The sequence below is a fragment of the Chlorocebus sabaeus genome, chromosome 20, assembly GCF_047675955.1.
Source record: "Chlorocebus sabaeus isolate Y175 chromosome 20, mChlSab1.0.hap1, whole genome shotgun sequence".
NCBI classification, from domain to species: domain Eukaryota; kingdom Metazoa; phylum Chordata; class Mammalia; order Primates; family Cercopithecidae; genus Chlorocebus; species Chlorocebus sabaeus.
Genome location: NC_132923.1, coordinates 84,818,702 through 84,843,566, shown reverse-complemented (window position 1 = coordinate 84,843,566; position 24,865 = coordinate 84,818,702). Strand labels below are relative to the sequence as shown.

The window sequence follows — 24,865 nt, the reverse complement described above, 5'->3', positions numbered from 1 at the left end:
TTCAAGACTAGCCTGGGCAACATGGTGAGACCCCGGCTCTACTAAAAATACAAAAAATTAGCTGGGTATGGCGCAAGCCTATAGTCCCAGCTACTTGGGAGGCTTAGACAAGAGAATCACTTGAATCTGGGAGGCAGAGGTTGCAGTGAGCCAGGATCGTACACTCTAGCCTGGGCAACAGAGTGAGACTCTGCCTCCAAAAAAACAAAACAAAACAAAACAAAATAGCTAGGAGCAGTGGCATGTGCCTATAGTCGCAGCTATTTAGAAGGCTGAGGCCTGAGGACCACTTGAGCTAGGAGGCTGAGGCCCGAGGACCACTTGAGCCCATGAGTTTAAGACCAGCCTGGGCAACATAGCGAGGCCCCATCTCAACAACAACAAAAGAGAGAGATGATAAGACCTGAGCTGGGAAATGCACTGGGACATGAAAGAAACAAGATTTGGTGACTGATTGGATGTAGATGAGGCTAAAGAACATTAAGGCAACCAGGAGAGTTTTCTAACTTGGGTAGTGTCATTTGCTGTGAGAAAGAGAATAAAAGAGACAGTCTTGGGGATAGAGGGGCCAGAAGAAGGGGAATGGTGGTAAAAGCAGCAACTGCTCTGGAAATAATTATTCATACTTTATTTATTGCATTTAAATTTAATCGAGCCGATTAGTGTCTCAGTCAGGCCTCTCCCACAGAGCCCAGAAGCAGAATCTAGCACTATCAGTTCCCTGTCTCTGCCTCCCCGGCCCTCTAGGCCTCTTTTTTTCCGGTTATTAAACAGAGAGAATACCCATTCCATAATTTAACACAATGACTGGATAGCACCCTGTTATCAGAGTATTCATTTGAAACTTAATCATGGTTTTAATGAGGAGCCAGAGGAACCTCAAATTAGCCCCCCACCAAACCAACATGGAGCCCCCTCTATAGCCCTAACCTGCTCACTTCCAAGAATGGGAGACTACCTTCTCTAGGGCAGACCACTTTGCTTTGGGATAATCCTTATTGTTAGTAAAGTCCTCTGCTAAAATCTGCCTGTCTGTAGCTTCCACCCTCTGGTCCTAGTTCTTCATCATTATATTATTCATTCATTCATTGCACAAAGATATGTTGATCACTTAGTATGTGCCAAGCATTGTTTTAAGCACAGAGTACACAAACATGAACTAAACAGGCAGAACCCCTGCTCACACAGAAGTTAGGAATCCACAGAGAAGAGACAAAAAATAAGCACACAAATGATCTATGATAATTTCGGATGGTGATAGCCATATTAAGGAAATATTCCAAAGAGATTATTATTTTAGGATTATTAAACAGGGACAGCCTCTCTGAGGAAGTGACATTTGAGTTGAGACCTGGTGGATGAAAAAGAATCAATCCATTTTAAAGATGATTTAGGAAATTAAGAGGCAGAAAGAACAAGTGGTTTTCCCAGGGCAAGACAACAGACAAACAACTAACTAGAACCTTCCCGCCTCTGCTGGGCACAGTGGCTTGCACCTGTAATCCCAGCATTTTGGGAGGCTGAGGCGGGAGGATCACTTGAGCTCACAAGTTCGAGACCAGCCAGAACAACATAGTGAAACCTCACCTCTACCAAAAATAAAAAAATTAGCAAGGCATGGTGGCATGCGTCTGCAGTCCCAGCTGCTTGGGAGGCTGAGGCAAGAAAATCACTTGAACCCAGGAGACAGAGGTTGCTGTGAGCCTAGATTGTGCCACTGCACTCCAGCCTGGGTGACAAAGCGAGACTCCGTCTAAAAAACAAAAAAATGTGTGCTCACCCTAGGCACAAAGTTCTTCCTTGGTCTCATATCATCCACCACTGACCAGACCCCTTTCTGAACTACCTCTGTTAAATGAGGGAACTGAATTAAAATAAGTATAATCACTAGGGTGCGGTGGCTTCCACCTGTAATCCCAGCACTTTGGGAGGTCAAGGGGCAAATTGCTTGAGTCCAGGAGTTCAAGACCAGTCTGGGCAACATGGCGAAACCCCGTTTCTACTAAAAATACAAAAAATTAGGCAGGTTTGGTGGCACATACCTGTAGTCCCAACTACTCGGGAGGCTGAGGTGGGAGGTTAACTTGAGCCCAGGAGGTCGAGCCTGCAGTGAGCCCTGATTGTGCCACTTCACTGCAGCCTGGGCAACAGAGTGAGACCCTATCTCAAGTAAATAAATACATTAAATAAATTAATTAATATAATATAATAAATTAAGTTTTGGAATCAGGCAGTTCTGGGTTCAAATCCAACTTTTACCATTCACTAATTATGTGATTGAATTTCTCTAGACCATAGGTTGCTTATCTGTAAAAAGAGGATGAAGATTATTTCACTGGCTCTTTGAGAGAGTTAAATTAAAGGTGACAATGTATGTAAAATAGGTGGTGATGTATGTAAATAGTATGTATGTAAAATGGGTGAATAGTACTAGACTATTCAATAACATCAGCTACTTTCAGCATGATAACTAAGTACATTATGTTTGCCAATGAGTCCACCTTCAAATAAGTGTCCAGGGAATGAAGAACAGTTACCAATGGCTTAGGATCTATAAAACAAGTCAGAGTAGGCCGGGTGTGGTGGCTCATGCCTGTAATCCCTGAGCTTTGGGAGGCCGAGGCAGGGGGATTGCTTGAGCCCAGGAGTTTGAGACCATCCTGGGCAACATGGCAAAACCCCATGTCTACAAAATACAAAAGTTGGCTGGGTGTGGTGATGCGCACCTGTAGTCCCAGCTACTTAGAAGGCTGAGGTGGGAGGATCACCTGAGCCCAGGGAAGTTGAGGTGTGATTGCACCATTGCACTCCAGCCTGGGCGACAGAGTGAGACCCTCTGTTTCTCAAAAAATACTCTGTTTCTTAGAAAAGCAGAAACAAGACAGATGCCTTTCTAATTTTGGAAGAATGGCTCCTATTCGTCTTTCCTGGAGGGCTTGCTAAGTAAGAGAGGTTGTTAGGCGAGCCTGTGACCTTTGGCAAAGGTAAGTCTCACACTCCCTCTTGTGTCCGAAATTGGAACTGCGCGCTCTCTGGACTGACCAGTAGCCATGGTGCTGAAATCAACCTGATTATGGGGGCTGAATGGCAGGGAACTAACGTTTGTTAAGCACCTACTATATTCCAGGAACCTTCTGAGGTAACTTCCATATATTATCTCAAGTCTCATCAACCATTCAACAGAAGAGAAAACTGAAAGTCAGCAAGGTTAAATGACTTCTCCAGGTATTCGTGGATAATAAAGTACAAAAGAGACCTAAAGAGAAAAACTGGAAAAAAATCAGTGATATTGATTGTACTACAGGATAAAATCCAACCTCCTTAGCAAATATGATTAAATTCTTTTGTCTTCAACTTTATTTTCAACCGCCTAACCCCCTAACACCCTTCGTCCTTGTGCTCTGGCCACACAGAATGACTTAGAGTTCTCAGAAATTGCTTTAAATCTCAGCATTTTTGTCCAAGCCTTTGTCTCTTTCTTAGGTGACTTCCTCAATAACCCTCCCTGATCTAGAAAATTCCTTCCTACACATCCTGCCATCCCATCCATCTTACTTGGAGATAATTTAATCACCCTTTCCTTTGTACTACTTTTGGACCTCAGACATTATATATATACACATATATTCAATAAATACTTGTGGAATGGCTATATATATATATATACCACATATATATAAGACACACGCGCGCGCACACACACACACATACACATTCCAGGTCCTATATACTAGGTTTTGTTTTTTCTTCCTTTTACAATATCTTTTTTTTTTTAGACAGAGTTTTGCTCTGTCACCCAGGCTGGAGTGCAGTTGCAAGATCTTGGCTTGACCAGGCGCGGTGGCTCACACCTGTAATCTCAACCCTTTGGGAGGCTGAGACGGGTGGATCACGAAGTCAGGAGATCGAGACCATCCTGGCTAACACGGTGAAACCCCGTATCTACTAAAAATACAAAAAATTACCCAGGCATGGTGGCGGGTGCCTGTAGTCCCAGCTGCTCAGGAGGCTGAGGCAGGAGAATGGCGTGAACCTGGAAGGCAGAACTTGCAGTGAGCTGAGATCGCGCCACTGTACTCCAGACTGGGTGACAGAGCGAGCGAGACTCTGTCTCAAAACAAAAACAAAAACAAAAACAAAAACAAAACCAAGATCTTGGCTCACTGCAACCCCTCCTGCATTGAATGCCTCCTGCATTCAAGTGATTCTCCTTCCTCAGCCTCCCGAGTAGCTGGGGTTATAGGTGCACACCGCCATGCCAAACTAATTTTTGTATTTTTAGTAGAGATGGGGTTTCACCATGTTGGCCAGCCTGGTCTCGAATTCCTGACCTCAGGTGATCCACCCACCTCAGCCTCCCAAAGTGCTGGGATTACAGATGTGAGCCACTGAGCCTAGCCTGTTTCACAATATCTTCATGCCATTCAATATACTAGGTTTTGAAGGCACATCAGTGAACAAGAAGACAGATAAAAGCCCCATCCTGATAGTGGATCTTACACTGGAAGTCTCTAGGCAACAAATGCTGATGGTTTAGACCATGCTAGTAATGACGGGGATGAAGAGTAGTGAATTCATTTGCTAGGGCTGCCATAGACAGGGTACCACAGACAGGGTAGCTTAAACAACAAAAAATTATTTCCTAAGTCTGGAGGCTAGAAGTCTGAGAACATGATTGGTTTCTTCTGAGGCCTCTCTCTGGCTTGTAGATGGCCTACTTCTCCTACTTCCAATGGTCTTCCCTCTGTGTTCAACTATGTCCCAATCTCTTCTTCTAATAAGGATGCTGGTCCTATTGCATTAGGGCCCACCTATATGACTTCATTTTAACATAATTACCTCTTTAAAGACCTCATCTCCAAATACAGTCACATTCTGAAGTACTTGGGTTAGGACTTTAAAATATGAATGGGGTGGCTGGGTGCGGTGGCTATGGCTGTAATCCTAGCATTTTGGGAGGCTGAGGTGGGTGGATCACCTGAGGTCAGGAGTTCAAGATCAGCCTGGCCAACATGGTGAAACCCCATCTCTATTAAAAATACAAAAAGTATCTCGGCGTGGTCTCATGCACCTGTACTCCCAGCTACTCAGGAGGCTGAGGCACAAGAATTGCTTGAACCTGGGAGGCAGAGGTTGCAGTAAGCCAAGATTGCACCACTGCACTCCAGCCTGGGCAACAGAGTGAGATTCTCTCTCAAAAATAATAATAATAATAAAATACGAATGGGGCATGGACACTTCATTTATAACAAGGAGTGAATTTTTTTTTTTTTTTTTTGAGATGGGATCTTGCTCTGTCACTGAGGCTGGAGTGCAGTGGTGCAATCTCAGCTCACTGCAAGCTCCGCCTCCTGGGTTCAAGCGATTCTCATGTCTCAGCCTTCAGAGTAGTTGGGGTTACAGGCACGTGCCACCACACCCAGCTAATTTTGTATTTTTGGTAGAGACGGGGTTTCACCATGTTGGTCAGGCTGGTCTCAAACTCCAGACCTCAGGTGATCCACCTGCCTCGGCCTCCCAAAGTGGTGGAATTACAGGTGTTAGCCACTGTGCACAGGCTTTTTTGTTTGTTTAAGACAGATCTCACTCTGTCATCCAGGCTGGAGTGCAGTGGCGCGATCTCAGCTCACTGCAACCTCTGCCTCCCGGGTTCAAGAGATTCTCCTGCCTCAGCCTCCCAAGTAGCTGGGGTTACAGGCATGTGCCACCATGCCTGGCTAATTTTGTATTTTCAGTAGAGATGAGGTTTTACCATGTTAGTCAGGCTGGTCTCGAACTCCCGACCTCAGGTGATCCACCTGCCTCAGTCTCCCAAAGTGCTGGGATTACAGGTTTGAGCCACCATGCCTGGCCCAAAAAGAATTTTTAAATGTCCACATAGTTCATTTATTTATTTGCCCTACATGAACTATATGTTTCCCCCCATATTTACGCCTAAAAAAGTCTAAATTAATATAAAGCAACTCAATGTGCAATTACACACTCGCCAAAAGTTGTGCAACCCCAAAGTGTCATCACTTACTACATCCAGTTACAAATCTAGAACTTCTAAGGGATAAACACATTTCCTCTAATTCTCTCTCTCTCTTTTTTTTTTTTTTTTTTTTTTTTTTTTATTTTGAGAGAGAATCTCACCCTGTCTCCCAGTCTGCAGTAGTGGTGCAATCTTGGCTCACTGCAACCTCCACCTCCCGGATTCAAGTGATTCTCCTGCCTCAGCCTCCTGAGCAGCTGGGTTTACAGGCACGTGCCACCATGCCCAGCTAATTTTTCTATTTTTAGTAGAGAGGGGGTTTCACCATGTTGGCCAGTATGGTCTCGAGCTCCTGACCTCAAGTGATCTGCCTGCCTCAGCCTCCTAAAGTGCTGGGATTACAGGCATGAGCCACTTCACCTGGCAAAATGGACCATTATCCTTGCTTAAACTATAGTTTAACTATAAACTAGTTTACTATGACTATAACTATAGTTTATAGTTAAACTATTAACTAGGCTGGGCACAGTGGCTCATGCCTGTAATCCCAGCGATTAGTATAGTATAGCATACTATAATTAGTTTGCTATAACTAGTTTAACTATAAACTAGTTTACTATAACTTTAGTTTATAGTTAAACTATAAACTAGGACAGGCACAGTGACTCAGGCCTGTAATTCCAGCAATTCGCCTGCCTCAGCCTCCCCAGTAGCTGGGATTACAGGTGTGAGCCACCCCGCGCAGCCTTTATGTTTATTTCTTGATTATATGCTAAACAAGGGATGGATTATTCATGAGTTTATCAGGAAGGAGGTGAGCAATTCCCAGAACTGACAATTCCTCTGTTTTTTAGGCAATATAGGGTTATTTCTGAACATTGCCATGTCATTAGTAAACTGTCATGGCCCTGGTGGGTGTGTCATTTAGCATGCTAATACATTATAATTAACGTATAAAGAGCAATGAGGACCACCAGAGGTCACTTTCACTGCCATCTTGGTTTTGGTGTGTTTTGGCTGGCTCCTTTACCACATCCTGTTTTGTCAGCAGAGTCTTTATGACCCATATCTTGTGATACCAATCCTGCCAACTTCCTATCTCATCTAGTGACTAAGTATGCCTAACCTCCTGGGAATACAGGCCAGCAACTCTCATCCTAATTTTACCCAGCCCCTATTCAAGATGGAGTTGCTCTGGTTCAAACACCTCTGACACTTCCATGAGGGCATCTGCTGAGGTGTCTATTTTTCTACCAGTATCCAATCAATGGTCATTCCTCTCACTCTGTCCCTTTATCCTGTCAGCAAGGTCTTCCAGGTCCATCAGCCCCTCTATGCCACTTGCGCTGTCTACATTGGGCAGGAAAATTTGGTTGCTCTCCTGTGGCTCTCTGGGCCATGAGAAGTCATAGAGCATCAGGCCGAGGAGGGTGGATCACCTAAGGTCAGGAGTTAGAGACCAGCCTGGTCAACATGGCAAAACCCTGTCTCTACTAAACACACAAAAATTAGCCGGGTGTGGTGGCAGGAGCCTGTAATCCCAGCTACTCGGGAGACTGAGGCAGGGAGAATTGCTTAAACCCGGGAGGTGGAGGTTGCAGTGAGCCAGGATCGTGCCACTAAACTCCAGCCTGGGTAACAGAGCAAGTTTCTGTCTCAAAAAAAAAAAAAAAGAAGAAGAAGAAGAAAAAGTCCGGACGAGGTGGCTCATGCCTGTAATCCCAGCACTTTGGGAGGCCGAGGCAGGTGGATCACCTGAGGTCAGGAGTTCAAGACCAGCGTGGCCAACATGGTGAAACCCTGTCTCTGCTAAAAATACAAAAATTAGCTGAGCGTGGTGGCGCATGCCTGTAATCCCAGCTACTTGGGAGGCTGAACAGGAGAATCGCTTGAACCCAGGAGGTGGAGGTTGCAGTGAGCCAAGATTGTGCCATTGAACTCCAGCCTGGGCAACAGAGCAAGACTCTGTCTCAAAAACAAATAAATAAATAAATAAATAGAAATAAACACAAGCATCCTCCATCAAGCAGCCCATGTCACTGCTCTGTCTATGAAGTAGCTGTTCTTTTGTTTCTTTACTTCCCTAATAAACTTTATTTCACTTTATGGACTCACCCCAAACTCTTTCTTGTGTAAGACTCATGAACCCTCTCTTGGGGTCTGGATTGGGACCCATTTCCAGTAACAGAAGGATGTGCCAGGACCAGGTGGGATGCATTTGAGAAATAAAAAGAAAATCCTATGCTCCAAACTGACTGAATAGACCCCCTCTTGGCCAAGGGGACCCCAGAGAAACCTTGGAAGCTGAGTTCCCGGTGGTGATGAGATGGAGGTCGGACACACCTCATTATGCCCCCTCCCTTGCTAACCGCCATTAGGCTTTCTTCCCTAAGAGCTAAAAGAAACCAGCCCTTTCAAGACTCCAAACTAGTGACTAGCTTATCTTCCCAGATACAGAACAAGACAAGACAAGATAAATTGTTCCTTCATCCCTCTCTGCTGCCTCCATTCCCACTTTCTTCAATGTTCACCTTGTCCTATATGTAAAATGTAGATTTACTGGGCACTAAGTCAAGGCTCACAAGTATATAATTATTTATCCCACTACTAACCCCCTCTTTCTTTTTTCTTTCTTTTTCTTTTTTTTTTTTTTTTTTTTGTGACAGGGTCTCACTCTGTCGCCCAGGCTGAAGTGCAGTGGTACAATCTCAGCTCACTACATCCTTGATCTCCTGGGCCCAAGCAGTCCTCCCACCTCGGCCCCCTGAGTATCTGGGAAAACAGGTGCATGTTACTAGACCCAGCTAATTTTTGTATCTTTTTTATAGAGACAGGGTTTCACCATGGTGCCCAGGCTGATCTTGAATTCCTGAGCTCAAGCAATCTGTCTACCTCAGCCTCCCAAAGTGCTGGGATTACAGGCATGAGCCACTGCACCCAGCCCTCCTCCCCCTTTTTAAGGAAAATGTATAAACACTAAACCTCCTGAAAACCTCTTTGGGAAAAAACAGCCACAGATGCATCTGTGCTCAAATTTTTCCCAGGCATGCCCTCAACCTGGCTCAATAAACCTCAATGATTTGAGACTTATGCTTCAGTCACTCATTTTGGTTGTCACATTACACTTCAGCTGACACCAGCATAGGCAATGTCTTCCATCTGATGTCATGACATTGTACAATTCTCTGAGATTTAGACACCACCCAGGGGAGGAGAAAAAATCCTACAGTCAACTGAGTTGAAACCTCAAATAACTGAAAAACTTTGGACCTGACTATCCAGGGTTTCTCCGTCTTCATGCAGAGTGAGGGTTTGAAAAAGAATTGTTATTGCAATCAATATACAATTATTATGTTCATTTTATTGTAATTGTATAGGTTAGCTTGAAAATGTATACCTGTTACTCAACATAAGGCATTGATGCTATTCTTGAGTTGGTTGACTTGAATACAAATTGCATAGCATAATATAGTGGTTAAAAGCACGAATTCAGAAACCAAACTGCCTGCATTCAAATCCCAGCTCTGATGCCTCCTAGTTTAAATAAATTACTTAACTGCTGTGTGCCTTAGTTTCCCTGTCTATAAAGCAGAGATTATGATGATGATGATGCTAATAGAACCAAATTCATTCACATTTTTGTTAGGATTAATGTAAGTGGAGTGTTTACAACAATTCCTGGCACACAATGCCATATAAATGTTTGCATTATCAAGTGAGGAAAGTTTGAAATCAGTAGTCTTGAAACTTCTTTGCTTGCATGATCCCTAAAAGACTTCTGGAAATCAATGTGTCCCTTCACATACTTTTAAATTGATACCTCAAAGTTTCATCATTTAAGTAGTTGCAAAGAGTATACTTTCTGGCATATTGTAAATATTAACATTTAAAATAAAACGGCTGGGCGAGGTGACTCAACACCTGTAATCCCAGCACTTTGGAGGGCTGAAGTGAGCTGATCCCTTGAGCTCAGGAATTTGAGACCAGCCTGGGAAACATGGCAAGACCCTGTCGTTAACAAAAAATACAAAAAATTAGCTGAGTGTGGTGGTGCATGCCTGTAGTCCCAGCTATTTGGGAGGCTGAGGTAGGAGGATCACCTGAGCCCAGGAAGTGGAGGTTGTAGTGAGCCAAGATCATGACACTGCACTACAGCCTGGGTGACAGATCGAGACCCTGTCTCAAAAAATAAAATAAAAAAAATTATATCATTTTTCTTTTTTTTAGACAGTGCCTCACTCTGTCACCCAGGCTGGAGTGCAGTGGTGTGATCATAGCTCACTGCAGCCTTGACCTGCTGGGTTTAGTTGATCCTCCCACCTCAGCCTCCTGAGTAGCTGGATTTTACAGGTGTGTGCCACCATGCCCTGCTAATTTTTGTATTTGTGTAGAGATGGAGTTTCGTCATGTTGCCCAAGCTGGTCTTGACCTCCTGGGCTCAAGGGATCTGCCTGCCTTGGCCTCCCAAAGTGCTGGGATTACAGGCTTGAGCCACTAAGCCCAGTCTGTTATAACATATCGCTTTTCAATATGTATACACTACACTCTAAATATCACAGAAATTTGATACCCAGATTATCTACTTAAAACTAATACATGCACAAGTCCTTGTTAATAGTTGGAAATTTTACATTATTTTGTTTCCCTTTGAACTTGTATTTCTTTCACTCTACCTGAGCCAGAAATTAAAAAATAGTAAGTACTGCATTTATTCACTCCAAGAAAAGTGAAAGCTAAGGCCCAGAATGTGGCAAGGCAAAAGTTAAAAAAGAAAAGAAGGCGGCCAGACTCGGTGGCTCACACCTATAATCCTAGCACTTTGGAAGGCTGAGGTGGGCAGATCACGAGGTCAGAAGATCGAGACCGTCCTGGCCAACATGGTGAAACCCCGTCTCTACTAAAAATACAAAAAATTAGCTGGGCATGGTGGTGTGTGCCTGTAATCCCAGCTACTCAGGAGGCTGAGGCGGGAGAATCCCTTGAACTAGGGAGTCAGAGGTTGCAGTGAGCTGAGATCGTGCCATTGCACTCCAGCCGGGCAACAGAGCAAGACTCTGTCTCAAAAAGAAAAAAGAAAAAAAGAAAAGAACAAGTTTTCCTCTGCTTAGCAGCTCACTTCAAGGACAGTTTTAAGATAATGCTGTCTGAAAAGCCAAGGCCAAAGGAATGGGCTCCAGACACCACCCTCTCCCTCCAGAGCAAGGTTGATGGAAAAAAAAGAGACAAAGACAAATTCCTTTACTGTTACTCCTTTCCCTGGCTTCTTAAGCATGACTGTGTTTTACAAATGTCTATATTTAGCCAGTTCTTTTTTTTTTTCTTTCAATGCAGCTACAAGACCACCAGCTATGCAAGGCCACAAGTTATGTAGTATATGATTAACCGCCTTTGTTTTGCTTTTGTAAGCCCACTTATAAAAACCCTACTCTGTCTTTGTTCAAGGCTCAGCTTTCTGGATGTGAATCCACTGAACCGGAGCATACCTTAAAATAAATATCCTCCTGTTTTCCCATATCAGTCTCTCCATTCCTCAGTTTACCACAGCATACCCACAGAATCTTAACCTAATTGTGGAGTCCTAATTAGGGAAAAGGGGTCAGGCTGGTGGAGCAGTGAAAAGCAAAAAGAGAAGGCAGATAAGTTCTAAGTCTGCCTTTCTTCACGGTCAAGGACACATAGTCCTCCTGTGCAGATAACTCACATAATCCCCCATCTTCCTGTGCCCAATTTGTTACCGCCCAATGGGTTGGCCTTGCCCGCTGCCTAGACAGAGCTGATTTATCAAGAAAGGGGAACTGCAATAGAGAAAGAGTAATTCATGTACAGCCATGTGTACAGGAGACCAGAGCTTTATTATTACTCAGTCTCCCCAAGCATTCTGGGATCAGAGTTTTTAAGGATAATTTGGTGGGTCGGGGAGGCCAGTGAGTTGGGAGTGCTGATTGGCCGGGTTGGGGATGAAATCATAGGTGGTCAAAGCTGTCTTCTTTTACTGAGTCAGTTCCTGGGTGGGGACCACAAGACCAGATAAGCCATTTTATCGATCTGGGTGGTGCTAGTTGATCCCTCAAGTGCAGGGGCTGCAAAATATCTCAAGCACTGATCTAAGGTTTTATAATAATGATGTTATCCCCAGGAGCAATTTGGGGAGGGTCAGAATCTTGTAGTATCCAGCTGCATTACCCGAGCTAACCCATAATTTCTAATCCTTTGGCTAAATTGTTAGTACTACAAAGGCAGTCTAGTCCCTAGGGAAGAGGGGTTTGTTTTGGAAAAGGGCTGTTATCATCTTTGTTTCAAAGTTAAACTATAAGTTCCTCCAAAGTTAGTTCCAGCATACACCCAGAAATGACCAAGGACAGCTTCGAAGTTAGAGGCAAGAGGCAGTTGGCTAGGTCAGATTTCTTTCACTATCTCAGTTACATTTCTGCAATGGCAGTTTCAAAAACGTTAAAAACTTGACCAGGCACGTGGCTCATGCCTCTAATCCCAGTACTTTGGGAAGCCAAAGCAGCTGGATGACCTGAGGTCAGGAGTGAGCCGAGACCATGCCATTGCACTCCAGCCTGGGCAATAAGACAGAAACTCTCAAAAAAAAAAAAAAGTTAAAAACTTAATTCTCAAACAGATTCTGAACACATGCCAACGTTTTAATTAATTCATTAACAAAACAGCAAGAAGACAAACCAATTCAAAGGATGTAAAAACTTATATACACACACATTGTCAGTGGCAAAAAGGAATACTAAAGTAAGATTGCTAAATCAGATATAAAACTGGTTAATGACTTGCAGGCAATAAAGTCATAACATTTGAGATTATCTTCCCCTTAGGAAACAAATCATTCACATCTAATTAGTTCTATAAATTAAAATTTGACTCTATAAAGTTGTAAAATGTCTGGATTCTAATTAACAGTAAAACAAAACAAAACAAAACAAAAAAAACGCTTGGAGTCAGGTAACTTTAGACAAGCTTGTTACAAAACTGCTCTACAATTACACTAACAGTTTTCAACTGCTATGCAAGGTGGTTCACACCTATAATCCAAGCAGTTTGGGAGGGTGAAGCCAGTGGGTTGCTTGAGCTCAGGAGTTCAAGACCATCCTGGGAAACATGATGAAATACTAAAGAAATACAAGACAGGTGGGACGTGGTGGCTCACACGTGTAATTCCAACACTTTGGGAGGCCAACGTGAGTGGATCACAAGTTCAGGAGTTCAAGACCAGGCTTGCTAACACGGTGAAGACCCATCTCCACAAAAAAAAAAAAAAAAAAAAAAAAATACAATTAGCCAGGATGGTGGCACGCATCTGTAGTCTCAGCTACTTGGATGGCTGAGGTGGGAGGATTGCTTAAGCCCGTGAGGTCAATCACAGGCTACAGTGAGCTGTGATCAAGCCACTGCATTCAAGCCTAAGCCAGAGTGTGAGACCCTGTCTCAAAACAACAAAGTTCTGAACCCTCTTTCTTAAGAGTAGTTGGTAATAACTAATTACCTCTAGAGACATTAGTACTGAGAAATAAAAGTTCACATAAAAAGTACATGAGAGGCTGGAAATGGTAGCTCCCACCTACAATCCCAGCACTTTGGGAGGCAAGAGGATTGCTTAAGGCCAAGTATTGAATACCAGCCTAGGCAATGTAGAGACAATGCCTCTACCAAAAAAAAAGTAGCCAGGTATGGTGGCAGATGCCTGTAGTCCTAGCTACTCAGGAGATTGTGGTGATAGTGTGTCTGGAATTGGTGGGTTCACTGGTCTAACATGACTTCAAGAATGAAGCCGTGGACCCTCGGGGTGAGTATTACAGTTCTTAAGGATGGTGTGTCCAGAGTTTGTTCCTTCAGATGTCCAGAAGTATTTGGAGCTTCTTCCTCCTGGTAGGTTTAGTGGTCTCACTGACAGGAGTGAAGCCACAGACCTCTTAAAGGTGGCGCCTTCTGGAGTTGACAGTTCTTCACCGTGGGTTTGTGGTCTTCCTGGCTTCGGAAATAAAGCTTCAGACTCTCACGGTGACTTTTACAGTTCATAAGAGCATCCTGGACCCAAACACTGAGCAACAGCAAGTTATCGCAAACAGCAAAAAAAAAAAAAAAAAAAAACCTTCACAGATTTCACAGCAGTACCCTAGCTGTTACCCATTGTTAGTGCCGACAGCCTGCTTTTATTGCCTTATCTGACCCCACCCATATCCTGCTGATTGGTCCATTTTACAGAGCACTGATTGGTCTGTTTTGACAGAGTGCTGATTAGTGCGTTTACAATCCCTAAGCTAGACACAGAGTGCTGATTGGTGCGTTTAGGATCCCTTAGCTAAACATAAAATTTCTACAAGTCCCCACCATACTCAGGAGCCCAGCTGGCTTCACTTGGTGGATCCGGCAGAGCTGCTTGCGAGTCTCGTATCCTGCGCTCGCTCGCACTCCTGGGCCTTTGCGCGGTTAAATGGGACTGAGCGCCGCAGAGCAGGGGGCGGCGCTTGTGGGGGAGGCTGGGGGCGCGGATATGGCGGGTTGCAGGTCCCAGGTCCCGAGCCCTCCCCCGCAGGGAGGCGGCTGAGGCCCGGGGAGAATTCGAGTGAGGTCCATGTGGGTCGGCGGTGCTGCTGGACCCGGCGCAACCTCCGCAACTGCTGGCCCGGATGATAAGCCCCTCACTGCCCTGGGCCCGCGGCGCCTGCACGCTGCTTCGAGTGCGGGGCCCGACGGGCCAGCGCCCGCCGGAACTCGCGCTGGCCTGTGAGCGCAGCGCGCAGCCCCAGCTCCCGCCCGCGCCTCTCCCTCCACACCTCCCCGCAAGCAGAGGGAGCCGGCTCCGGCCTCGGCCAACCCAGAAAGGGGCTCCCACAGTGCAATGGCAGGCTGAAGGGCTCCTCTAGCGCCACCAGAGTGGACGCAGAGGCAGAGGAGGCACAGAGAGGGAGGGCCACTATCACGTTGTCACCTCTCAATAGGATTGCTTGAGACCAGAATTTCAGCGTTACAGTGAGCTATGATCAGGTCACTGTGAAACGACTGTTTTGTCTGGGGTATATACCCTGGGGTTCGTTTTCATGCGCCAGGAAAATTTAGGACACAGACACAGGAGGAGTTTAGGAGCAGAGGTTTAATAGGTAGAAAAGAGAAAGAGAAACAGTTTCCTCTACAAAGGAAGGAGTCTCCATGCGGCAAAGAACCAGGGGTGGTGGATACACTAAATTGTTATTTTTTTTCTTTTTTGAGATGGAGTCTCGCTCTGTGGCCCAGGCTGTAGTGCAGTGACTCCATCTCGACTCATTGCAACCTCCAGCTCCTGGGTTCAAGCAATTCTCCTGTCTCAGCTTGCCGAGTAGCTGGGACTACAGGTGCCCACCACCACGTCCAGGTAATTTTTTATTTTTAGTAGAGACAGGGTTTCACCATATTGGTCACGCTAGTCTTGAACTCCTGACCTCAGATGATCCACCAGCCTGGGCCTCCCAAAGTCCTGGGATTTCAGGCGTGAGCCAGCACGACCTGCCGGATGCACCAAATTTAATAGTTAGGTTTGAGGAAGTGGTGTCTGATTTACATAGGGCTCACAGATTGGTTTGATGAGGCATGATCACAGGGAAGGCTGGTTCCCAAACCCTAATCTTATTATGCAAATAGACTTTCCAGTAGCTCCGAGCCATCTTGTCTGCTTCTTACTGTACCGTGGCTAGCAGAAAAGGAGAGATGGAGCCGCCATCTTGAACATGTCTAGTTCCTAGTTGCCGCCAGCCTTCACCCGTGCAAGCTCCCAGCTTGCTTGTCTGTGTCTGCAGCTGGATTTTACAGGCTGCTCTTTGTTAGAAAATGATTTGGGGCTGCTTTTCGTGTAAAAGAAAATCCTGACTGCTTGAACCCGGAGGCGGAGGTCACAGTGAGCTGAGATCGCGCCACTGCACTCCAGCCTGGGTGACAGAGTGAGACTCCGTCTCCAAAAAAAAAGAAAAACAAAAACAAAAAAACCAGGCGCGGTGGGTCACACCTGTAATCCCAACACTTTGGGAGGCTGAGGCTGGTGGATGATCTGAGGCGGATCACAAGGTCAGGAGATGGAGACCATTCTGGCTAACACAGTGAAACACCGTCTCTACTAAAAATACAAAAAATTAGGCAGGTGTGGTGGCGGATGCCTGTAGTCCCAGCTACTCGGGAGGCTGAGGCAGCAGAATGGCGTGAACCCGGGAGGCAGAGCTTGCAGTGAGCCGAGATTGCACCACTGCACTCCAGCCTGGGGGACAGAGCAAGACTCCATCTCAAAAAAAAAAAAAAAAAAAAAAAAGCCTTACTGATATTCTCATTCCCTTACTATCTGCCTAAGTAATTTATTCTTAACTCCTATATCAACTGTACTTCAGCCTAGGCAACAAAGTAAGATTCTGTATCTAAAAATAAGTATATGGGAATAGAAGGAGTTTCTTCATTGCAGTGGCATTAAATTCTTTGAACTCTGAGTTATACGCCCAAAAATCACAGCAATCTAATATCAAAAAACTTTGAGACAAGGCCTCACTTTGTCTTCCCAGCTGTAGTGCAATGGCACAATCTCGGCTCACTGCAACCTCCATCTCCAGGTTCAAGTTATTCTCAGCCTCCCGAGTAGCTGGGACAACAGGCATGTGCCACCACGCCTGGCTAATATTTGTATTTTTATAAGAGATGGTGTTTCACTATGTTGGACAGGCTGGTCTGGAACGCCTGTCCTCAAGTGATCCACCCACTTAGACCTCCCAAAGTGCTGGGATTACAGGTGTGAGCCACTCGGCCCAGCCAAATGGATCAGTTTCTAAATTAGACTTTATTTCAGAAATAATTCGTTTGGGAGAAAATTGGAATGCGTGTTTTAAAATCAAACGTAAAGCTGGGCATAGTGGTTTATGCTTGTAATCCCAGCATGTTGGGAGGCTAGGGCTGGAGGTTTGCCTCTGAGTCCAGGAGCTCGAGACCAGCCTGGGCATCATGGTGAGAGTACTTTTAGCCTTTCCTCACCTCTTACTCTTCCTATTTATTTATTCTGAGTCTGCTTGCTAGAGAACTCTTATTATTGTTAGACCGGGTCTCACTCTGTCAGCCAGGCTAGATAGCGGTGGCATGATCTCAGCTCACTGCAACCTCCGGCTCCTGGGCTCAAGTGATCCTCCCACCTCAGCCCCTTGAGTAGATGGAACCACAGGTTGCTCTACCACACCCCACTATGTTTTGTAGAGATGGGGTTTTGCTGTGTTGCCCAGGCTAGTCTTGAACGCTCTTACTCTTTTTTCAGCCTTCTACCTGCTCCACTCTGGCTTCTGCTTTCACAGTTCCACCCAAATGGCTCCTCTTAGATAAATCCTCTTAATAGAAGGAGATACAGTATTTGGAAGTGAATGAGGGAAGTTTGATTGATAAAATCAGTTTTGAAAGTTGTCTTTCTAATTTATACTTGCATGGATAATGCTTGATTCAATTCCCAAGGTCTATTGGGTACCATGTGCCAATGAATATAGGCTGCTGGCCAAACTAATGTATTTTTGTACGTTGTTTTAGAACTCCTAAAGGACCAAAAAAAGAAAAAGAAAAAAAGAAAGAAAGAAACAGATTCTGGTAGTCCTAACAGTGATGTTTTTCTCTTGCAGTGTTCCTTACCAAATAAGTAAATAGCACCACCCTCCACTGTTTCACATGCCAGAAATCTGAGACCTGTCTTTGACTTCTTCTAACCTCTCTCCTTAATCATCAGTTACTGTTTATTTTTTCTCTTAAATATTTTAAAAATTCACCCACTCCAGGCTGGGCATGGTGACTCACACCTGTAATCCCAGCACTTTGGGAGGCCAAGGCGGGCAGATCACGAGGTCAGGAGATAGAGACCATCCTGGCTAACATGGTGAAACCCTGTTTTTACTAAAATACAAAAAATTAGCCGGGTGTGGTGGTGCATGCCTGTATTCCCAGCTACTCGGGAGGCTGAGGCAGGGGAATCACTTGAACCCAGGAGGTGGAGATTGCAGTGAGCTGAGATCACGCCACTGCACTCCAGCCTGGTGACAGAGTGAGACTCTGTCTCAAAACAAACAAACAAAAAATCAAACGTATTGAGGTATAAATTACACACAATAAATATTCACATGTCGGCTGGGTGTGGTGGCTCATGCCTGAAATCCCAGCACTTTGGGAGGCTGAGACAGGTGGATCACCGAGGTCAGGAGTTCGAGACCAGCCTGACCAACATGGCAAAACCCCGTCTCCACTAAAAGTACAAAAAATAGCATGGTGTGGTGGCGCATACCTGTAATCCCAGCTACTCAGGAGGCTGAGGCAGGAGAATAGCTTGAACCCAGGAGACGGAGCTTGCAGTGAGCCCAGATGGTGCCATTGCACCCCAGCCTGGGCAACAGAGCAAGACTCCATCTCAAAAAAAAAAAAAAAAATTCACATGTCTAGTTTATGATTCAATGCATTTTGACAAATATAAACAACAGTGTAACCACCACAATCAACATTTCCATCACCACAGAAGGTTCCTTCTGGTGCCTTTGCAGTCAAACCCTTCTCACTCCCATCCCCAATTCCACGTAACCACTGATCTGCTTTCTCCTGCTATAGTTAAGTTTTGCCTGTTCCAAAACTATATAAATGTACCTTTTTTTTTTGGCCTGTCTTTTCCCTCAGTATGTTTCTGAAATTCATCCATGTTGTTGCATGATACATGTTCTTTATCTTTTTCTTTTTGTTCAGTATGTTTCTGAAATTCATCCACGTTGTTGCATGATATATGTTCTTTTTCTTTTCTTTTTTCTTTTTTTTTTTTTTTTGGAGATGGAGTCTTGATCTCTCACCCAGGCTGAAGTGCAGTGGTGCAATCTCGGCTCACTGCAACCTTCACCCTCCGCCTTCCAGTTCAAGCGATTCTCCTGCCCAGCCTCCCAAGTAGCTGGGATTACAGGCATGCACCACCACACCCAGCTAATTTTTGTATTTTTAGTAGAGATGGGGTTTCGCCATGTTGGCCAGGGTGGTCTCAATGTCCTGACCTCATGATCTGCCCACTTCGGGCTCCCAAAGTACTGGGATTACAGGCGTGAGCCACCATGCCTGGCCAGTTTGTTCTTTTTCATTCTGAGTAGTACTCTTTTGTACAAGTGTTTTCCATTTATTTGTTGATAGGCATTGAGGACGAATCCAGTTTTTTTGATATTATGAATAAAGTTGCTATAAACATACTTTTTCACATTTTATTTGTTAAGATGGGGTCCCACTGTCACCCAAGCTGGGGTGCAGTGGCATGATCACAGCTCATTACAGCATCAAACTTCTGGGCTCAAGTGATTCTCCTGCCCCAACCTCCCAAGTACCAGGGACTGTAAGTGCACGACACTACGCCTGGCTAATTTTTTGTAGGGAAAGGGTCTCATTATGTTGCCTAGGCTGGTCTCAAACTCCTGGCCTCAAGTGATCCTTCCACCTCGGCCTCCCAAAGTGTTAAGATTACAGGCGTGAGCCACCACACCTGCCCATGAATATTTTTGATAAGCTTGTGTGGGTGTGTGTATGTGTGTGTGTGTTGTGTTCCTATGTTTCATATAATGCATGTAGTCATATAATTCTGGGATTTGTGGGTTACATAGTAAGTGTATGTTTAGCTTTATTAAACACTGAAAACTGTTTTCCAAAGTAGTACCATTTTACACTCTTAATAGCAATATGTAAGAGTTCCAGTTGTCCCACATCCTCTCCAACACTTAGTATTATCAGTTTTTTCCTTAATTTTAGCAATTCTGGCAGTTGGGAAATGGTATCTCATCATAGTTTTAATCTGAATTTCTCTGATACTTAATAGTGTCACACATTTTCATGTGCTTACTGGCCATTCACATGTCTTCTTTTGGGAAATGTCTGTTCAAGTCTTTGCCCAGAAGCAACATCATAACTATTCTTCATTTTCCAATGCAAATAAACATGTTAACATAACTCCCAATGACAACTATCTTAGTTCCAAATTCTAATCCTAAAGTTTTCCAAATTTTAATCCTAAAATATTCCAAATTCTAATTCAAGGTATTCCAAATTCCAGTTCTAAGAGGTGAAGGCTTGTCATGAATTTCCCACCTGGATGACTTCAAAACTTTACCAATGCTCCTTAGAACTCTTCCTCAGGAGAAGTGCCTTCTTTAGTAATACTTGGGGATTGGCGGAAGCAAAATTTCATCACTGTCACTTTATTATGTCTAAATTCAAAATATTATCAAACAGTGCAAACTGTGCCATTGCTTATGTCAGGTTTTGCTCTTCATAGAACCATGTTTGGACAGAACTATGTACAAGACAAAAAGCCTCTAATCAAGAAAGTTTAGTCACATTTTATTTAATTTTTTATTTTATTTTATTTTATTTTATTTTATTTTATTTTATTTTGAGACAGAGTCTCACTCTGTTGCCCAGGCTGGAGTGCAGTGGTGCGATCTTGGCTCACTGTAACCTCTGCCTCCCAGGTTAAAGCACTTCTCCTGCCTCAGCCTCCCAAGTAGCTAGGATTACAGGCACATGCCACCATGCCCAGCTAATTTTTGTATTTCCAGTTGAGACGGGGTTTCACCATGTTGGCCAGGCTGGTCTTGAATTCCTTACCTCAGGTGATCCTCCCAACTTGACCTCCCAAAGTTCTGGGATTACAGGTGTGAGCCACCTCACTGGGTCGCTTAGTCCCATTTGAGGTTTCCTTTGTTTGGTTTTTACAAAATAGGAAAATGTACCATATTAAAATTCCGGGTGAGTAAGAGGTATGCCTTTTTTCCCCATAGGATGGGGAAAGGTGCATAGTGACAAAGAAGGTGGAAATGAACTATCTTGATCAGCGATCCCCAACCTTTTGAGCACCAGGGACCAGTTTTGTGGAAGGCAATTTTCCTATGGACTGAGGCGGCGGGGTTGTTTTTGAAATGAAACTGCTCCACCTCAGATCATCAAGCATGAGTCAGATTCTCATAAGGAGCATGCAACCTAGATCCCTCGCAGGCGCGGTTCACAGTAGGATTCGCTTTCCTATGAGCATCTAATGCCGCCGCTGACCTGACAGGAGGCAGAGCTCAGGCAGTAATGCTTGCTTGCCCACCACTCACCTCCTGCTGTGTGGCCCAGCTCCTAACAGGCCATGGACAGGTACCAGCATGCAGCCCGGGGCCTGGGGACCCCTTATCTTGATGACATTTCCTGGGAAATCACCTTTATTGTGGTGAAATATACATAAAATTTGCTGTTGTAACCATTTTTAAATGTACAGTTCAGTGGTGTTAAGTACATTCACACTATTTGGCAACCAACACCACCATCCATTTCCAGAAATTTTTCATTTTCCCAAACTGAAACTCTGTATCCATTAAACACTAACTCCCCATTCACCCTCCCACCAGCCCCTAGCAACCACCATTCTACTTTCTGTCTCTAGGAATTTGACTATTTCAAGTAGCTCATGTAAGTGGAATCATATAATATTTGTTCTTTTGTGCTTGACCTATTTCACTTGGCACATCTTTAAGGTTCATCTATATTGTAGCACATGTCAGAATTTCCTTTCTTTTTAAGGCTAATAATATTTCGTTGCATGTACATACGTGTTTATTTTTATTTGTTTTTTATTGAGACGGGGTCTCACTGTGTTGCCCAGGCTGATCTCGAACTCCTGGGCTCAAGCGATCCTCTTGTCAGCCTCCCAAAGCACTGGGATTACAGGCGTGAGCCACCTTGCCCAGTCTGTACGTAACACCTTTTGTTTACCAATTCATTTGTCAGTGGCCACTTGGTTTACTTCCACTTTTTGACTGTTGTGAATAATGCTGCTATGAACACAGGTTGTACAAATGATCTGTTCAAGATTCTGTTTTCAATTCTTCTGGGTATATACCTAGAGGGGGAATTACTGGATCACATGGTAATTTTAGTTTTTTGAGGAATCCTAAGAAATCACTTTTAGGAAGATGAAGATCTAGAAAAAAATTCACTAAAGTTTCTGTGCCCGTGTATTCCATGTAAAGTCTTTATATACCCCAGATTTAAAACTCCTGGGCTGGGTGCAGTGGCTCACGCCCGTAATCCCAGCACTTTAGGAGGCCAAGGTGGTTGGATCACCTGAGGTCAGGAGTTCAAGACCAGCTTGGCCAACATGGCTAGACCCTGTCTCTACTAAAAATACAAAAAGTATCCAGGCGTAGTGGCACATGCCAGTAATCCCAGCTACTTAGGAGGCTGAGGCAGGAGAACTGCTTGAACCCAGGAGGCAGAGGTTGCAGTAAGCTGAGATCACACCACTGCACTCCAGCCTGGGTGACCAAGTGAGACTCTGTCTCAAAAAAAAAGAAAAAAGAAAACTCCTGTCCCCCAGCCTGGGCAACATGGTGAAACCCCGTCCCTACAAAAAATTTAAAAATTAGTTAGGTGTGGTGGCTAGTACCTGTGGGCCCAGCTATTTAGGAGGCTGAGATGGGAGGATTGCTTGAGCTTTGGAGGCAGAGGTTGCAGTGAGCCAAGATTGCACCTCTGCCCCCCAGCCTGGGTGACAGAGGAAGAACTTGTCTAAAAAAAAAAAAAAGCCAGGCGCAGTGGCACACATCTGTAATCCCACACTTTGGGAGGCCGAAGCGGGTGGATCACTTGAGGTCAGGAGTTCAAGATCAGCCTGGCCAATATGGTGAAACCCCATCCCTACAAAAAATACAAAAATTAGCCGGGTGTGGTAGCACATGCCTATAATCCCAGGTAATGGGGAGGCTGAAGAACAAGAATTGCTTGAACCTGGAAGGCGGAGGTTGCAGTGAGCCGAGATCGCACTGCTGCACGCACTCCAGCCTGGGCAACAGAGCGATACTCCATCTCAAAAAAAAAAAAAAAGAAAAAGAAAAAATGAGAAAGAAAGAAAGAAGGAAGGAAGGAAAGATAAATCTCATTCCAGTGAGACACCTCAGAACATAAAGTAAGTACTGTGGTTGGAAAACCATGAATTTGGAATCAGACAGTGCTGGTTAGAATCCAGTATTTACTTAGTTTAGAACCTGAAGTCTGCTGAGCTCGGTGGCTCACACCTGTAATCCCAGCATTTTGGGAGGCTGATGCAGGTGGATCACCTGAAGGTCAGGAGTTCAAACACCAGCCTGGCCAAATGGTGAAACCCCATCTTTACTAAAAGTACAAAAATTAGCCAGGCATGGTGAGGGGGCTCCTATAATCCTAGCTACTCAGGGGGCTGAAGCAGGAGAATAGCTTGAACCCAGGAAGCAGAGGTTGCAGTGAGCTGAGATAGCACCACTGGACTCCAGCCTGGGCAACAAGAGTGAGACTCCGTCTCAAAAAAAAACCCAAAAACAAACAAATGAGCCAGGTGTGGTGGCAGGCACCTGTAATCCCAGCTACTTGGGAGGCAGAGGCAAGAGAATTACTTGAACTTGGGAGGCGGAGGTTGTAGTGAACCAAGACCTTGCCATTGCACTCCAGCCTGGGCAACAAGAGCAAAACTCTACCTCAAACAACAACAAAAGAACCTGGCTAGTCTTTGCCTTCTCTAAAGTCCCCCCTAAAATGAGGCTACTAATACCTATCCCATGGGACCACTGATGGTGTTTAGAGAACGGATGAAAAGAACCTAACATAGACCTTAGCAAGTCACTTGAAAGTTTTAGGTACACAGGACAGAGGACTAGCTTCTGCCCTAGAGGAGAATGGCCAACTGATGACAGCCCCAGATGTGCAATTGGGTTACTTCAATATAAAGTGGTCCAGGGCTATGATAGATATATTGGGGAAGGGATATTCTATCCTCATGAGAAAGATTAGGGAAGACACTCCAGAAGAAGTGGCTCAAAATGGGTGGGAAGGAAGAACAAAAAGAACATATTTTAGGCTGAGGAAAACAAGATGAACGAAGATAGAAAAGCATAAAACAGCATGTTGTCAGGAGAACTCAAAGCAATTTGGTGTCACAACACATAATGCCAAGACATAAATGGGAATAAATGAGGTTGAAGAAGTAGGCAGGCTCTTAAAGGTCATGGTAAAGATCTTGACTTTAACCTGTGTCTTGGCTTCCTCATATGTTTCAAATTCTTCCTCTGTACCCTGGGATTACAGTAGTACCTTTCTCACAGGGCTGATAGGAGTACTGAAGTGAAACTAAATGGAATAACATATATAAAGCACTTAGAAGAGTACTTGGCACAGACTGAGGTTCGAATATTTCCTACCATTAATACTATTACCTTAAAGATGGCAGGAAAGGGTTTTTGTGTGTGTGGTTTTTTTTTTTTTTTTTAGATGGAGTTTCACACTTGTTGCCCAGGCTGGAGTACAATGGTGCAATCTTGGTTCACCGCAACCTCTACCTCCCCGGTTCAAGTGATTCTCCTGCCTCAGCCTTCTGAGTAGCCTGAGTAGCTGGGAGTACAGGTATACGCCACCACACCTGGCTAATTTTGTATTTTTAGTAGCCATGTTGGCCAGGCTGGTCTCGAACTCCCAACCTCAGGTGATCTGCCCACCTTGGCCTCCCAAAGTGCTGGGATTACAGGTGTGAGCCACCATGCCCAGCCAGGAAAGGTTTTAAACAGTGGAGTAATATGAATAGATTGTAGGAGGAGGGAATTTTAGAGCCAGTAGGCAAGTTAAGGGGCTATAACAATAAATAGTCCAGGAGAGAAAAAGCCTGCCCTGTGCTAAAACGGTGATAGTGTGGACAGAGGAAATTCAGGTATTTAAAAAGTAAAAGAGATGAGCCATTGTGCTCATTTGAATGTGGGAGGTGAATGAGCAGGCGTCCTAGGTTGGAACTCCTAGATTAGGTCCTCTAGGTTAGTTTTCTTCCTGAAGTGATCTCCATCCCTCCCTCCTTTTCTAATAACAAAAAGCCATCACAGCACA

General features: G+C 44.6%; 1 long non-coding RNA gene across 1 annotated transcript; it reads right to left on the bottom strand.

Moving 5' to 3' along the window:
- Positions 1 to 15,065: 15,065 nt before the first annotated feature.
- On the bottom strand, positions 15,066 to 21,187 carry LOC140709377 (uncharacterized). The gene is made up of 2 exons (XR_012089887.1): positions 21,082 to 21,187; positions 15,066 to 15,472 (listed from the first exon to the last, which is right to left on the bottom strand). It is a non-coding gene; the product is annotated as an uncharacterized lncRNA (long non-coding RNA).
- Positions 21,188 to 24,865: the final 3,678 nt, after the last annotated feature.